At 45.8% G+C, this 13,332-nt stretch overlaps 1 non-coding gene across 1 annotated transcript; it reads right to left on the reverse strand.

The window, feature by feature from the left end:
* Positions 1-10,606: 10,606 nt before the first annotated feature.
* TRNAA-UGC (transfer RNA alanine (anticodon UGC)) lies at positions 10,607-10,678 on the reverse strand. The gene has a single exon. It is a non-coding gene; the product is annotated as a tRNA-Ala (tRNA).
* Positions 10,679-13,332: the final 2,654 nt, after the last annotated feature.

The raw sequence follows: 13,332 nt of genomic DNA on the forward strand, positions 1-13,332 counted from the left end.
TGTTGGCAACAATCTACCTTTGGGGTTAAACGGAAGATTGGATGGCGAGAGTGCTCACACATCCGGCTGAGGAACTGACCACTCCACACCAACCCGTGGCAGCCCAAGAAGCAAAGGCCTCCAGGGACTCTGGTGGCAGCAAGTCCCACAAGATAGACAGGTCTACAACGGTGCGTCTGCAAGACCCACGGAGAGGAAAACTTCACGTGCAAGAAAAGAGTCGACAGCGTAACCTTCAGGTGGAACTCGGACACAACGGTGAAGATCGTGGAGCGCCCCGCTCACGGCCCGAAGGCTATGGTGGAGCAACATGACCGACAACACCAGTCCAGTGGAAGCCTGGCAAAGAGGTCCTCCCGGACATCTTGTGAGAGAGGAACACCGGCGAGAGGGACATCCTAGTGAGAGGGATGTATGCACCTACTCCTTTCATCTGCCCAGAAATACTTTGAAGCCTGCCCAGAGACATCACCAAGGACCAGCACTGAAGAGGAGAACCGAGAAGACAAACGATACTCAGATCATTTCACCCTTCTCTCTAACTACCAACTGTTACCAGTGGTGCCAAGCAAAGGCAAGACCAAGAACAACGTCCAGGCGGCGCAGACAGAAGATAGGACCCGTCGAAAAATGGCAAACCATGCCACAGTGACTCATGAGTCCTGGATGCAGCAACTACACCATCTGCGACCTGCAATGCACCAAAGAGACTCACTTCAAATCATAGAGTCCAGTGTTATATTGTATGTACATTTTCATTCCCACAGGTTTGAACTTTGTCGTGGGGTTTGCGAACTGCACTTTTTCTCCCACAGGTTGGACTTTCTTTTGTTTTCATTTTCCCCCAAGTTTGGGAGGGATGTAGTGACCCAGAGTCACAGTCAGCAGTCTAGTGTTTTGTATTCCCTACACTAAACACCCACCCACCACTGATGTCACTGGTCAGGTGACACAGCTTTAATAAAAGGGGCCGAGCCCATGTGCTCTGGGCCAGTTGCACCATGTAGCTCCCTGTGTCTGCGTCAGTCCTTTCCAGCAATGAGGGTCCAGGGCCCCCAGCATTACAGCGCCCAGACAGTGCCCCACCTAAAAGGTGGCGCGCTGTCAGTGCGCCCCCTGATGGCAGTCCTCTGGAGGGGTTATGAGGTCCCATGGACCCCCCAGACATCCCCTTTAAAAGTGCAGGTTGGTGACGCCTCCACTCCCGCCTGCATTGTTAAAACACGGAGCAGCTTTAAAGCAGCAGCTGCTTTTTTCACATGACAGCGTGAGATTGCAGCCGCCCTGGGGGAAGCACATTCACCATAAATGTGCGACGTTAAGAGAACTTGAAGACAACTATGACGTGCTGACAATGTGTGGAATAACGATGTGCTGAGGATTAACGATAATACTTGTTATGAAAACAAATTTGGAATTATTGCTGATTCGTCTCTACTCTGCTGAATATCTAACCGTACTATACATAGCTATACCATGGAACACCTTCAGAGGAATAGAGATCAGTTATCTGACGCTTCATAATATTGCCCTGAAGAAGGCATGTTTTTTGTTTTTTTTACAGAGTTTTATATAGCGGGAACTTGACCCGAATCGGGTATCAGAGCGCTTTACATAGCACTAGTTGCATTACGCGAGGACACATTCATTTTTAGTAGGCACGGGGAGTTTAAGTGATTTGCCCAGAATTACAGGATGTTCAGCGTCATTGCCGAGACTCGAACCCAGTTCCCCAGATTCGAGGTCGACCGCTTTAGCTGTTCTTTGTAGGGTGAAACGCGTTGGCTGTGGAAGAAACTGAAATTAAAAGAACTTCCGGTTGAATACCTGGAATTATGAATTGATACATCTTTTTTGACTCGTGTTTATTGTGATCATTTTGCCTCTCATTCTCTTTCTATATTTATGATTGATGACTGTGTGACAGCTGGTCATATGAGATGGGCAGTATTCAAGCTTGTGACTTAGTGGCGACTCTATTGGGTGGTGCAGTGAGTTATAACTTGGTGCCATTTTCTGCTCTTTAATGAATGATTAGGAGCTTGTGAGTGCGCCTTAGGGGCTGGAGAGATGTGCTTTCCACATTATTGGTGATATGTAAGAACTTTTGGGTGCTTACCTCGTCATTTCCAATGATGGAGCCTAACACAATGGGAGAGTGTCGCCTCTCACAAGACTTGGGAAGTGTTTAAGCTGAGCGTCCTAAAGTATGGAGATTGGGTGTTTACAGAGCTTTCTGGCCTTTTCACTGCAATGCGCTGTGCTCTCTCAGTTCGCCCAGTGGAAGAGAGTGTTATGCCAAGTTTTGGCTGGGAGAGTTTGGGAGGTATATGTGACATCCAATGCCGGGTGATTGTGCATTTGGCAAAAACAATCACCAGATTAGCGAAGCATGCTTTGACTTTATGGTGTTTTTTACATTTATAGATGCTCAAAACACTTACTGCTCAATTATCTAAGTCAGAGTACCCTGTTACTTCTTTAGGTGTGTCGTGTGTGGTCTTCCAGTATTGTGTTAGGGCTGGACATGAACACAGCAGGCACGGCCCGTGCCGGGCGTTATACTGGGGCGGTGACGTCAGGCAGGGCAGGATCAGGGTGGGGGGTTGTAAAATGCGGGATATGGACCATTAGAGAGAGATAAGTACTGATAAAAATAAATAAAACGAATTTCGTTGCCCACACTGCATCGCCAAATGTGATGCAGCGTGGGCAACGAAATTGTTTTTATTTATTTTTATCGGTACTTACCTCAGATGGTCCAATCCCGCATTTTACAACCCCCCACCCTGACCCTCCCCTGCCTGACGTCACCGCCCCAGTATAACGCCCGGCACGGGCCGTGCCTGGACCACAGCAAATGTTGTAGGTTGGATGTTGGTGAACTGCATCAAGGACAGGCGAGGTTAGTCCCAGCCAACCCTTGGAAAGCTATTTCTGTAGTTTGAGGTGATCACATCAGGCCAGATTCCATGTAGTCACATCAAATGCTTTCAAATCTAATTGTCTGGATCCTGGGGCAGTTGAGTGTAGAAAGGAAGAAGTGTGGGAGATGTCCAAGAATTCAATTTTTCTAAATGTTCTTCTATGTGATTCAACACCCAACTCTGTTACTGGTTCCCTCTTTCTGCTTCTCCAAATCTCATTCAATCCCCATTGTCCTTTAATACTTGGCCACAAAACTCCTTATCAAACCCTTGCTTCCCTTGCAGAAGGTTCGGTTTGTCACTTTCCTACCCTGCTGCTGCCTCTCTACTCTATGCTCCCTTCAACCATATGTCACCACTGCCTTCTGGCACCACTCTAAAGCAGAGGGACAGGGGTGCATGGTTTCCACGCTGAACAAGGTAGCGGCGGACTGCTGAGCTCCATTACAGCGTGGAGCTCCTTACAATTAAACAGCCACTTTCTGCACACTCTATAATGGTGGGACTTCTCAGTTTACCTCTCATAGTCCCATCAGCATTTTGAAAGGGTAATCAGCTATGTCGGACCATTGTCTTTGTTCCAGAGCCACGACGGTCAGTTCCTGTCAGACACGAACAGGCGCCATTTTATTGGTGCACCACTCGCTGTTGCGGCTCCCTGCTGCTACATAATACTTTGTTCTTCAACACACGCTCCAGCATGTCATTGGGAAGGTGTGTACCGGCACTGCAATTGTCTTCAATATTTATTGAGGGTTGTTTCTATATATTACCCATCTGCAGTTGTGACTGACTATTTTTAAACAAGTGCCCACCATTTTGTCTGTGTGCCATTTGTTCCTCAAAATGTTCTTCTTCACATGTCATTCCTTTTTAAGCATGCCACCTGCATGTCAGTATTTCCAATAATCTATACTACAATTGAGTACTCTTCTATGCTGATTTCGCCTCCTTCACTTTTTTTATAGTTGCTTCACTTACTTGCATCAGGTCTTACATTTGAGTGCTGGATTAAAGACTGCCAGGTGCCTCCTTTGTTCCTGGAGCAATGCTTGTGAACTGAACTTTGTGTCGTTATCAAATATTTTCGTCTTGCAGATTGTTGCACTGTCAGTAAAACTTGTAATCCTGATACTTGTAAATTTCTGTTTTTCTCTAATGAACATCATACCATGTACAGAAATGATTACATTTTGGTTACTAGATCCCTACTTCCATCTATCCAGTCCTCAGAAATTGGCTCCATTTTTATCTCAGATCATGCCCCAGTTTTATCTTCTTTTGATTTATCTCTCTCTAACTCTAAAACTTGCCATTGGAAATTCAATCATTTTCTTTTATCAGAAAATAATGTTATTGCAGAAGTCACTGCTTTTATTAATACGTTTTTTAATTTAACCAATCCATTGCTTTCTTTCAAACCTTCACTATTGCCTATTCAGCTAAAAGGAAAAGGCAAATTCCAAATACACTATGTTAAAACAGCAAAGTAAAACACTGGAACATACTTATTTAACCTCAATATCTTCCTCTGTTTTACACAAATCTACCATCGATAAACTTGCTACCACTGATGCTTGAAATATCCTACTTAAAGTTAAATGGAAATATCACAGAGGTCATAATAAAGTGGGCAAACATTTTTGGATAATTATTTAAAAATCAAATCAAAACGTTAAAATATTGGACCTATTCACAATGAACTTACCAAAAATATTGCATCCTCAGTTGCTGATAGTTCTAACACTTTCCAAAATTATTTCAAATCATTATATTCAGAGGATACAAATCCTTTAGAACACGATATACATACTTGTTTTAATGGTCTTCCTAAGCCTCCTTCCATTTCTGATAAATGTAAATCATTAGAAGCCAACATAACTCTTCAGGAGATCACAGATGCTATGAAAGCCCTAATAAAAGCTAAAGCTCCTGTCCCAGATGGATTTTCTATTGAACTATTTTCTGCTTTTTTGTTTCATTTTTGCCGCTAAATTGCTTGACAATTCTTTTCTTTCAGATTCAAAGGCTACTTAATCAATCAATCAATCAATCAATCAATCAATCAATCAGGTTTCTTATAAAGTGCGATTACTAACCCATAAGGATCTCCTGGTGCTGAGTGGGGGGTGGATCTGCGATTCAGTTGAATCGCCAGGTCATGAGGTCCATCCTGAATTGCCGCAACAATAGTGATTGCCTGAGGTGTAGAGGTAGGGAGTTCCAGGTCTTCACAGTGAGGTAGGAGAAGGCTCTTCATCCTGCCGTTGTCTTGCCGATGCATGGGATGGTGGCCAGGGCCAGTTGGGCAGAGCAGAGAGTCTGGTGGGAGTGTAGAAGGAGAGGCGGTAGTTGAGGTATGAAGGTCCATCGTTGTGGAGGGCTTTGTAGGCATGCATGAGGAGCTGGAAGGTAATTTTTTTGGTAATAGGTTGTCAGGGAAGGTCTTTCAGTTGTCTTGTGATGTGGCTGTGGCGTGGAATGTTCAGGATGAGTCTGGCAGCAGCATTCTTGATGTTCTGCAGTTTCATTTGGAATTTCTGGGTGGTGCCAGCGTAGAGTGCATTATCATAATCGATTCTGCTGCTGATGAGAGAATAGGTGACTGTTTTCCTGGACTTGCAGATCTTATGAAGGAGGCAGAGCATGTTGAAGCAGGAGGACGAAACAGCGTTGATTTGATGGTTCATTGAGAGTGAGGAGTCCAGGATGATACCGATTTTTTTGCATGGTCTGTGGGTGTGGGGGCTGGGGTTCCAGTGCTGCGGACCACCAGTAGTGATCCTAGATGGAGGGGGTGGAGCCTAGGATGACGACTTTGGTCTTGTCTGAGTTGAGCTTGAGGCAGCAGTCCTTCATCCAGGTGGCAGCTGCCGTCATCCCATTGTGGTAGTTGCTCTTGGCGGCTGTGGGTTCATCTATGAGGGAGAGAATCAGCTAGGTGTCATTGGCATAGGAGATGATATTGAGTCAGTGGCCTCTGACGATGGCTGCGATCTGGACCATGTAGATGTTTAAGAGGATGGGTCTCAGGGAGGATTTCTGAGGCACTAAGCAGCTGATCTCTGTGGGTTCTGAGTTGAACTATAGGAGTCTGACTCTCTGTGTTCAGTCTCAGCGGTGAGGAAGGGGCAGATCTATTCTAGGGCTTTGTCGCAGATGCCAACGCTGTGGAGTCTAGTGCAGCTGGGTGAGGTGAGAGATGCTGTCAACAACAGCTGAGAGGTCCAGGAGGATTAGGGCAGCAGTTTAGCCTCAGGCGAGGAGGGTGCTGATTTCATCTGTTGCAGCGGGGAGAGAGGTCTTGTGCTGTGGTACCTCCTGATTGGGAGAGGTCCAGGATGTGGTTCATTTTGATAAACTTGGAGATTTGGGCATTGATGGCTTTCTTGGTGGCTTTGGCTGTGAAGGGGAGCAGATAGATCTGTAGTTCTTGAGGACTGTCAAGTTGGCAGAGGGTTTCTTCAGCAGGGAGTTGATCTCTGCGTGCTTCCAGTCATTTGGGAAAGTGGCAGACTTGATGGAGCAGTTGATGGTGTGGCAGAGTTTGGGTGCGATGAGGTGCCGGCTCTGTTGAAGATGCTAGTGGATCTCTTTTGGAAGCACTGACTGGTATTATTCGTAAACCTGACAAAGGTCACACCCTTTGTAAAAACTATTGTCCTATTTTATTAATTACCTATAGCTGCAAAATGTTTGCCAAAATGTTAGCATCCTGCCTCAAGAATGTTGTTCCCCTACTTGTCATATCTGATCAATCTGTTTTATTAGTGGCAGACATGCTGCGGACTATGGTAGAATGCTCTCCAATATTCTTGTATTTGGTTAGAAATATCATTCCCCCTTGCAACATTATCTCTTGATGCCAAAAAGGCTTTTGACCGCATTAATTGGTAGTTTCTGTTTACTACTCTCCATTAGTTTGGCTTCGGCTCTAAATTTATTTCATTTATAAAATTCTTATACTCTGACCCTGGTGCCAGTGTTTTTGTCAATGGACGATGTTTCCCTTATTTTCATTTACATAGAGATACCAGACAAGGTGGTCCCCTTTCCCTTTTACTTTTTATTCTTTGTTTAGAATCCTTTCTTGAACATATTCACTAATACACTTATATCAGGTTTTAAACACAACTTCCTCGAAAAGGTAGCGGCTTATCTGATGATATTTTTTAATATGTATGTCTAACCCTTTTCCCTCCTTAAATCCTTTTTTACAAGAGATTAAGTTATACTCTAATGTCTCTGGTTATAAACTAAACTTCTCTAAAACTGATATCCTACCATTAGATTCCTTATGTTACCAATATATGTTTGCTGATACTAATTTTACGTGGTGCCCTTCCAAAATTAAATTTCTAGGTGTTTGGCTTTCCTCTACTATACCCAGAACAATTATTCATAATTTTAGTACTTTAACACTTAACATTCAGAAATCATTTTCATCATGGTCTCCTCTTCACCTATCATGGTGGGGTAGATTAGACACCATCAATATAATGATTACACCACATGTCCTTCATATATTGTCTAATGCTACCTTTTAAAATACCCACTTACTACTTTTCTCTGATCAACTCTATTTGTACCAAATTTCTCTGCAATAATAAACACTCACTTATTGTTTTGTTTAAACTCAAATGCCCGAAGAAACTCTGCTTTCTTAATTCGAAAATTCTTTGCTCTAACTAAGGACTTTCAAGATTTTCCAATACCATGTTGGATTGCATTTGAACGCTCTTTACTCAAGGATTTTTCATTTAGTGTAGTAGTTTAAATGTCTAATTGTACTTTTAGCTCTAAAAACCTGATTCTAAAATATTCCCAACATTTGCTGCATACAATATGTTCTGTGGGTTTTATGTTTATCAAAGTTTTATAGCCTCTTCTATTTGGCATAATAAGTTTATTAAATTTTGACGCAAATTGTTTTATTTCAAGCATTGGAATGAAAAGGGTATTATGTTTGTTCATCAACTTGTAAAACATAATTCTGTCATTCCTTTCCTCCAAATATAAAACATGATATAATCTACTAAACTCTTTTTTGCAGGAATACAATCTAATACCATCTGCTCTTCAATCTTTCTGACTATTAATTTCCCTCCTTACACGGTACCACTCACCCATGACACCATTACATAATATTGCTCACGACTCTATTCCCAAAGCAGGTTATTTATATAACATTTTATTATCCCCTACTACTGTAGATCGAAAAACTCTACTGAATTACTATGGGAATCTGACCTTTCTATGTCATGCCCTGTTAACCTATGAGACAAAATATGGCTTAAAATATTTAAAACATCTAAAGCTGCATGTATCATGCAATCTCTATTTTGTGTTTATAATAGCGCTATTATTACTCCTGAATGCATCTCTAAATTTGCTCCAACTCTTCTCCATTATGTTGGCCCTATTCTACCTCTTCTGATACTTTAACTTATTTACTCTACTATTCCTCTCATTTGTTTAATTTTTGGAAAGCTATTTGGTCAAAGTATTTAAATATCTTTCAATAGAATATTCAATTATCAATTCAAAATGCTTCCCCACCCATTACCCCAGCCTCCAGACCATACAGAACGCAGCAGTCAGACTCATCCTGGACCTCCCCAAATAAACCCACATCACCCCGCACCTGAGAGTCCTCCACTGGCTTCCCATCCAGAAGAGATGATAGTTCAAGATCCTCATGCACAACTACAAAGTCCTCCACGAACTAGGGCCTGCCTACATCAACCATCGACTGAACTTCCACCAATTCACTAGACACCTGTGGTCCTCTTTACTCGCCCTAGCATGATGCCTGCATCCATCGCACCCGCAGAGGTGGCCGTTTCTTCTCCTACATCACTGCCAAGACCTTGAATGACCTTCCCCTCGAGCTCCGTTCAGCCTCCTCACTGGCAGATGTCAGATATACTCATGACCTGGCTCTTCGACAGAGGCACAGAATACAAATACCCCTAGTGGTAGCAGTGCTTCACATTTCAAATGCTGTTTAATTGATTAAGCTCCCCATATATGCAACTTGATGACATATATGTATAGCTTCAAGTTACATAGATGTAGAGAATAGTAAGTCTATATTTCCCTATATGTGCTAAACTTTCTATATTTTCGATCTTGATATTTTGGCTACAATATTAAGGTATAATGACATTATCTGCTCTTGGCTGTATCTTAGCCAATATTGTTAGGGGGTGTGAGTCTGAGATTTCCCAACAAGCACAGTGGCATACCTAACTGAGAAGGACAGGGGTTGTACACCTGAGTGGAATCAGTGGAGAAGAGTTGGAGCAGTTCTGAATCCGATTGCAGCAGCTATTTTCAACCTGACTTTGGGACCGCCTCAGCGAATCATTCAACCTATCTACCTATCAGTTAAGAGTACTGACACCAGAACACATGCAACAGCACCCACACATTTAATATGTGCTGAATAGAAAAGTAGCCTCAGGAGATCAAATAAGTCCATTTTACCTCTCAGTCCTGACAAGGTTGCAAATGCCTAACATTAAAGACAATCACAATTCTGTTTGTTCAAGATGTTCCGGGACTGCCAGCAGGTCTTACTGGTCTTACTTAGAGCCCACCTGCAACTTCACAACTCCTCAAGGCAAAACAGCCTATGGGGGGAACAAAGACAAACTGTTGCCATACATTGCCAAGAGACAAACAGATCTGAAAGATTGTTTTTTAATATACAACTGTAGCATTTCTGACTGCTGTACATAAGAGTTGTCAGTTTTATGATGGGCCCAAATCTTCATCCATTTACCACTAGATTTACGCTAATGGTAAGGGGATGTGGGGGCTTTGTTTTGCCCCGGGGTGTATGTAGCAGAGAGTAAAAGGAAAAGGAAAAACCATGGATAGAGGAGAGAGCAAAGGAAGCATGTTTGCTCTGTCTTGCTTGAATAGGAGTGGTGAACAAGGCGGTGCAGTTTCCCTCATCCCCATTACCCCCAGGTCCCTTATGTCCTCGTCCCATTCATTAACATATTGGAGATAACCATCTCCCGATAGAAAAAAAGAGCAGAGGGATGCTGGGACCCTAATACTGCCCCTCCCACCGGGAGTACATTAGCAGTACTTACCCAGCATCCCGTCTGTTCTTTTTTCTGTCTGTCGACAGAATGGACGTGGTGTGCTGTTCTGCTGCTCCTTCTGGGCTGGAGTGGTGTTCCTTTCTTCCTCCCCCAGCCCGGCTGCCTGGCTGTGCGGGTGTGGGGTTTCCTGATCTGTCCCCCGGCCTGCCGGGCTTGCTGGGGGTCATGACGGTGTTGGCCGGTGTGCTGCTTGGCCTGCGGGCCCTTTGCGGCTGGTGTAGCTCGTGGGTACTCCGGGTCGGGGGCTCGTCTCCTGCAGCTGGGCGTGTTGGGAGGCGTGCCGCCTCGCCTGGGTGCCATGCCTTCCTGCTGTTGAGGCCTTGCTACTGGTGCCGTCCGGCGCCGGCCCCTGGTGAGTCCCGCATAGCGGACAAAGTTCCTCCTTGAGATATGTTCTTCTGCTATGTGTGGTGTTCGGCAGTGTCACAAGTTCATCTCCCTGCTGGACCACCTCAGCCTTTCGACGTTGGGAGACGCGTTGTGGCTCTGTGCTTCACCTTCCTGTCTGTTTTCCTTTCAGGTTGGCCTTCTGACATTTCCTGGATGGGCTGCGGTGGCTCCTGGGGATGCCAGGGTTTGAACCCGGGACTTCATGCTTGCAAGGCACGCGCTCTTCCGCTGAGCTACATCCCATCCGGAGCGCTCACAACTTCCCCCTAGGTCTGGGGCTTTGTAGGTGGTTCGCTCTTCGCGGCACACATTAGTTTCGGGGTTGGGTGCCCTCGGTAAGGCTCCTTCGGTGCAGTGTCCAAGGCTTGCACCTTTAACTACAGGCTACACTGTTTTCTTGGTGCGGCGCTGCTGGACTGCTTCGGTGGTGTTGGGGTCTGTGGCCCCTTGCTCCACCTTCTGCCCGGATGCTGTGTGTCTGAGTCCTTCTTCTGCTGCAGGGGCTTGTGCCTGCAGCACTGTGGCTCTCCTTCTGACTGCTGCCTCTGCATATGTTGGGAGTGGAGGTAGTCTAGCGGCTAGTGCGGTCGCCCGCGCAGATGTGTGTCTGTTTTGGTGCCCCCCTCCCCCTCTTTGGTTGGGGTATGGTTCAGTGGGGTTCCTCTTGCCTGAGGGGTCATCCCTCCTGGCTGCAGGTTGTCCGGGCTCTGCTGCTGCTTGGCCCTCTGCCTTCTCTACTTCTTCAGGTTTCCGTTTTGATTGTATCCTGTGCTTTGTTTTTCTTCCGTTGTTGTACAATTTACAGGAGTGTAACCCATAGACCAGTTCAGGACTGGGTAAGTAAGGTGCATTAAGAAACAATGTCCTGATCGGTAAGGATACATAGACAATTAATTATGCATGCATACAGCATTACTCGCAAGGAAAGAAGGAGACACTACATAAATTTAGAAAAAGATAGTTAATCATCTTTATATTGTAACATGCGTTATGGTCGGAGGATATACAGTTGGAAGCAGCACTGCATAAATAAATTAATGACAACCATAAAACACTTGGTTCTTAAGGTGATTGTGATAAGGGTGGTGACGCAAGTGAAGAAGTGAACAGCGAGAACGGCGCACTGTGACGAAGTGCAGATAATTTACAGTGAGTGGCTCCAAGGCAAGTGACAACGTGATATCACAGTACACAAATTTTCAATTGGTTGTAGAGCCACAGAGGAAAAGTACGCCTATTATTGTGCTGTTAGGTCGACGGCGTTTCGATCCATGTTAGTTTGGATCGTCATCAGGACTAGGTTGTCTGAATTGGGGCGTGCTTGATTCAAATCTGTTCAACGGGAAAATCAACAGTATATTAGGAAATTCCCAAGGATCCAGTGTGGGCAGCCTGAAGAGTAATCTGGTTCGCCAAGTAAGGTGATCCAAGGTCTGCAAGGGTGCACTGTCAAGGCAAAGTTTCACGCGGCCGTCAGTGATCGGCCGTGGTGTCAGCACGCCATCTGATTCAATCAGCGTGCTGTCTCGGGAATGAATCTCGGCGTGGTTTTCTTCCGGCCTTCTGGTTGGTCCGGTGGTGGGGTGCTGGGGCTCTCTGTCGGCCTCCCTGCCCTTTTCTTTGCCCTGGGCTCTGCGTGGGCTCCTTTCGGGGGCTGGTTGGGCATGTAGGTCCTCCTGCCTAGGTGGGTTGCTTGGCTCCAGTCCTGGTTTCCTGGTTCCTTGTGTGTTTGATGCCCTGGTTTTTGCTGTTTCTTTGCTCTTCTTCAGAGTTTGCTTGGGTAGGGCCTGGTGCGTTTCTGGTCTGGGTGCTGTGTGCCCTGGGGCCTTTTCCATTGCTCCGGCCCTTGCTGAGTGCTTCGCCTGGGTGTTGGGTGCCTTTGCAGTCCTCCGCCTTGTTGGCTTCTGTTGTTGTCAAGTCTCCGTGTTGCGGTTCAGATTCGGTTCAGGGTCGCTTCCTCTGCTCCTCCTGTTCTGGGTTTTTGGCCACCCTGTTCAGTTGGTGGTCTTCTTCCCTGTGGGGCTTTTGGCCTTCTGGTGTTTAGGTCTTTGTCTCCTTCCCTGTCCTTTTTGGTTTGGTTGGGGTCTGGCTCCTGTTCTGCTCCCGGGCTCTTGCTGGGGCACCTCCCTCTGTGATGGGTGCTTGATGGTTGTCGTTTGGTGACCCTGGTGGTGCTGGCTTTTCTTCCCCAGTCCTGGCCTCCTCTGTGGGGTTTCGTTGGCTTCCTCCTATGTTCTCTCCACTGGCCGGGTTGTTCGGTTTGGTGGGGTGGGCCGGTTTCTGGCCTGTGCCTTCCTCCTTCCTTGTTGGTATGGGTGCTTGGGCCTGTTGCCTGGCTGGGCTTCTTTCTTTGTCCTGTGTGCCTTCCTTGTGGTTCTGGGCGGGCTTGACTGTCCTTGGCTGTGTCCTTTTGGCCTGGTTGCTCTGTCTCCTGTTTTGGTAGTTTGGTCTGCCCTGTTCCCATGATGCACTGGGCCAGGGACAGACTAATTTGCATATAGCCAGGTTCTGAACTGGGATGGTGCATTGAGCTAAAAAACGGTGATGGATCAAGCCCTGATCTGTTGACTGGGTAGGAGGGTTCTGATTAACTCAGATACTCTGTCCATCACCACCCCCTTTTTGTAATTATTTTGGCCACCATGAGTGTGGAAGGGTATGCTCAGACGTGAGTCCCTTGCATTGCACCATCAGGATTCAAGCAAGCCGGGCCGAAGACGGCTGTAATGCCAGAAACCGGTCCCCGGAAGCTTGTTTCCTTTCCAGTGAAGAATTGGCTTGGTAGTTTGGTCTGCCCTGTTCCCATGATGCACTGGGCCAGGGACAGACTAATTTGCATATAGCCAGGTTCTGAACTGGGATGGTGCAGTGAGCTAAAAAACGGTGATGGATCAAGC

The sequence above is a fragment of the Lissotriton helveticus genome, chromosome 5_1 (genome assembly GCF_964261635.1).
Source record: "Lissotriton helveticus chromosome 5_1, aLisHel1.1, whole genome shotgun sequence".
NCBI classification, from domain to species: Eukaryota; Metazoa; Chordata; class Amphibia; order Caudata; family Salamandridae; genus Lissotriton; species Lissotriton helveticus.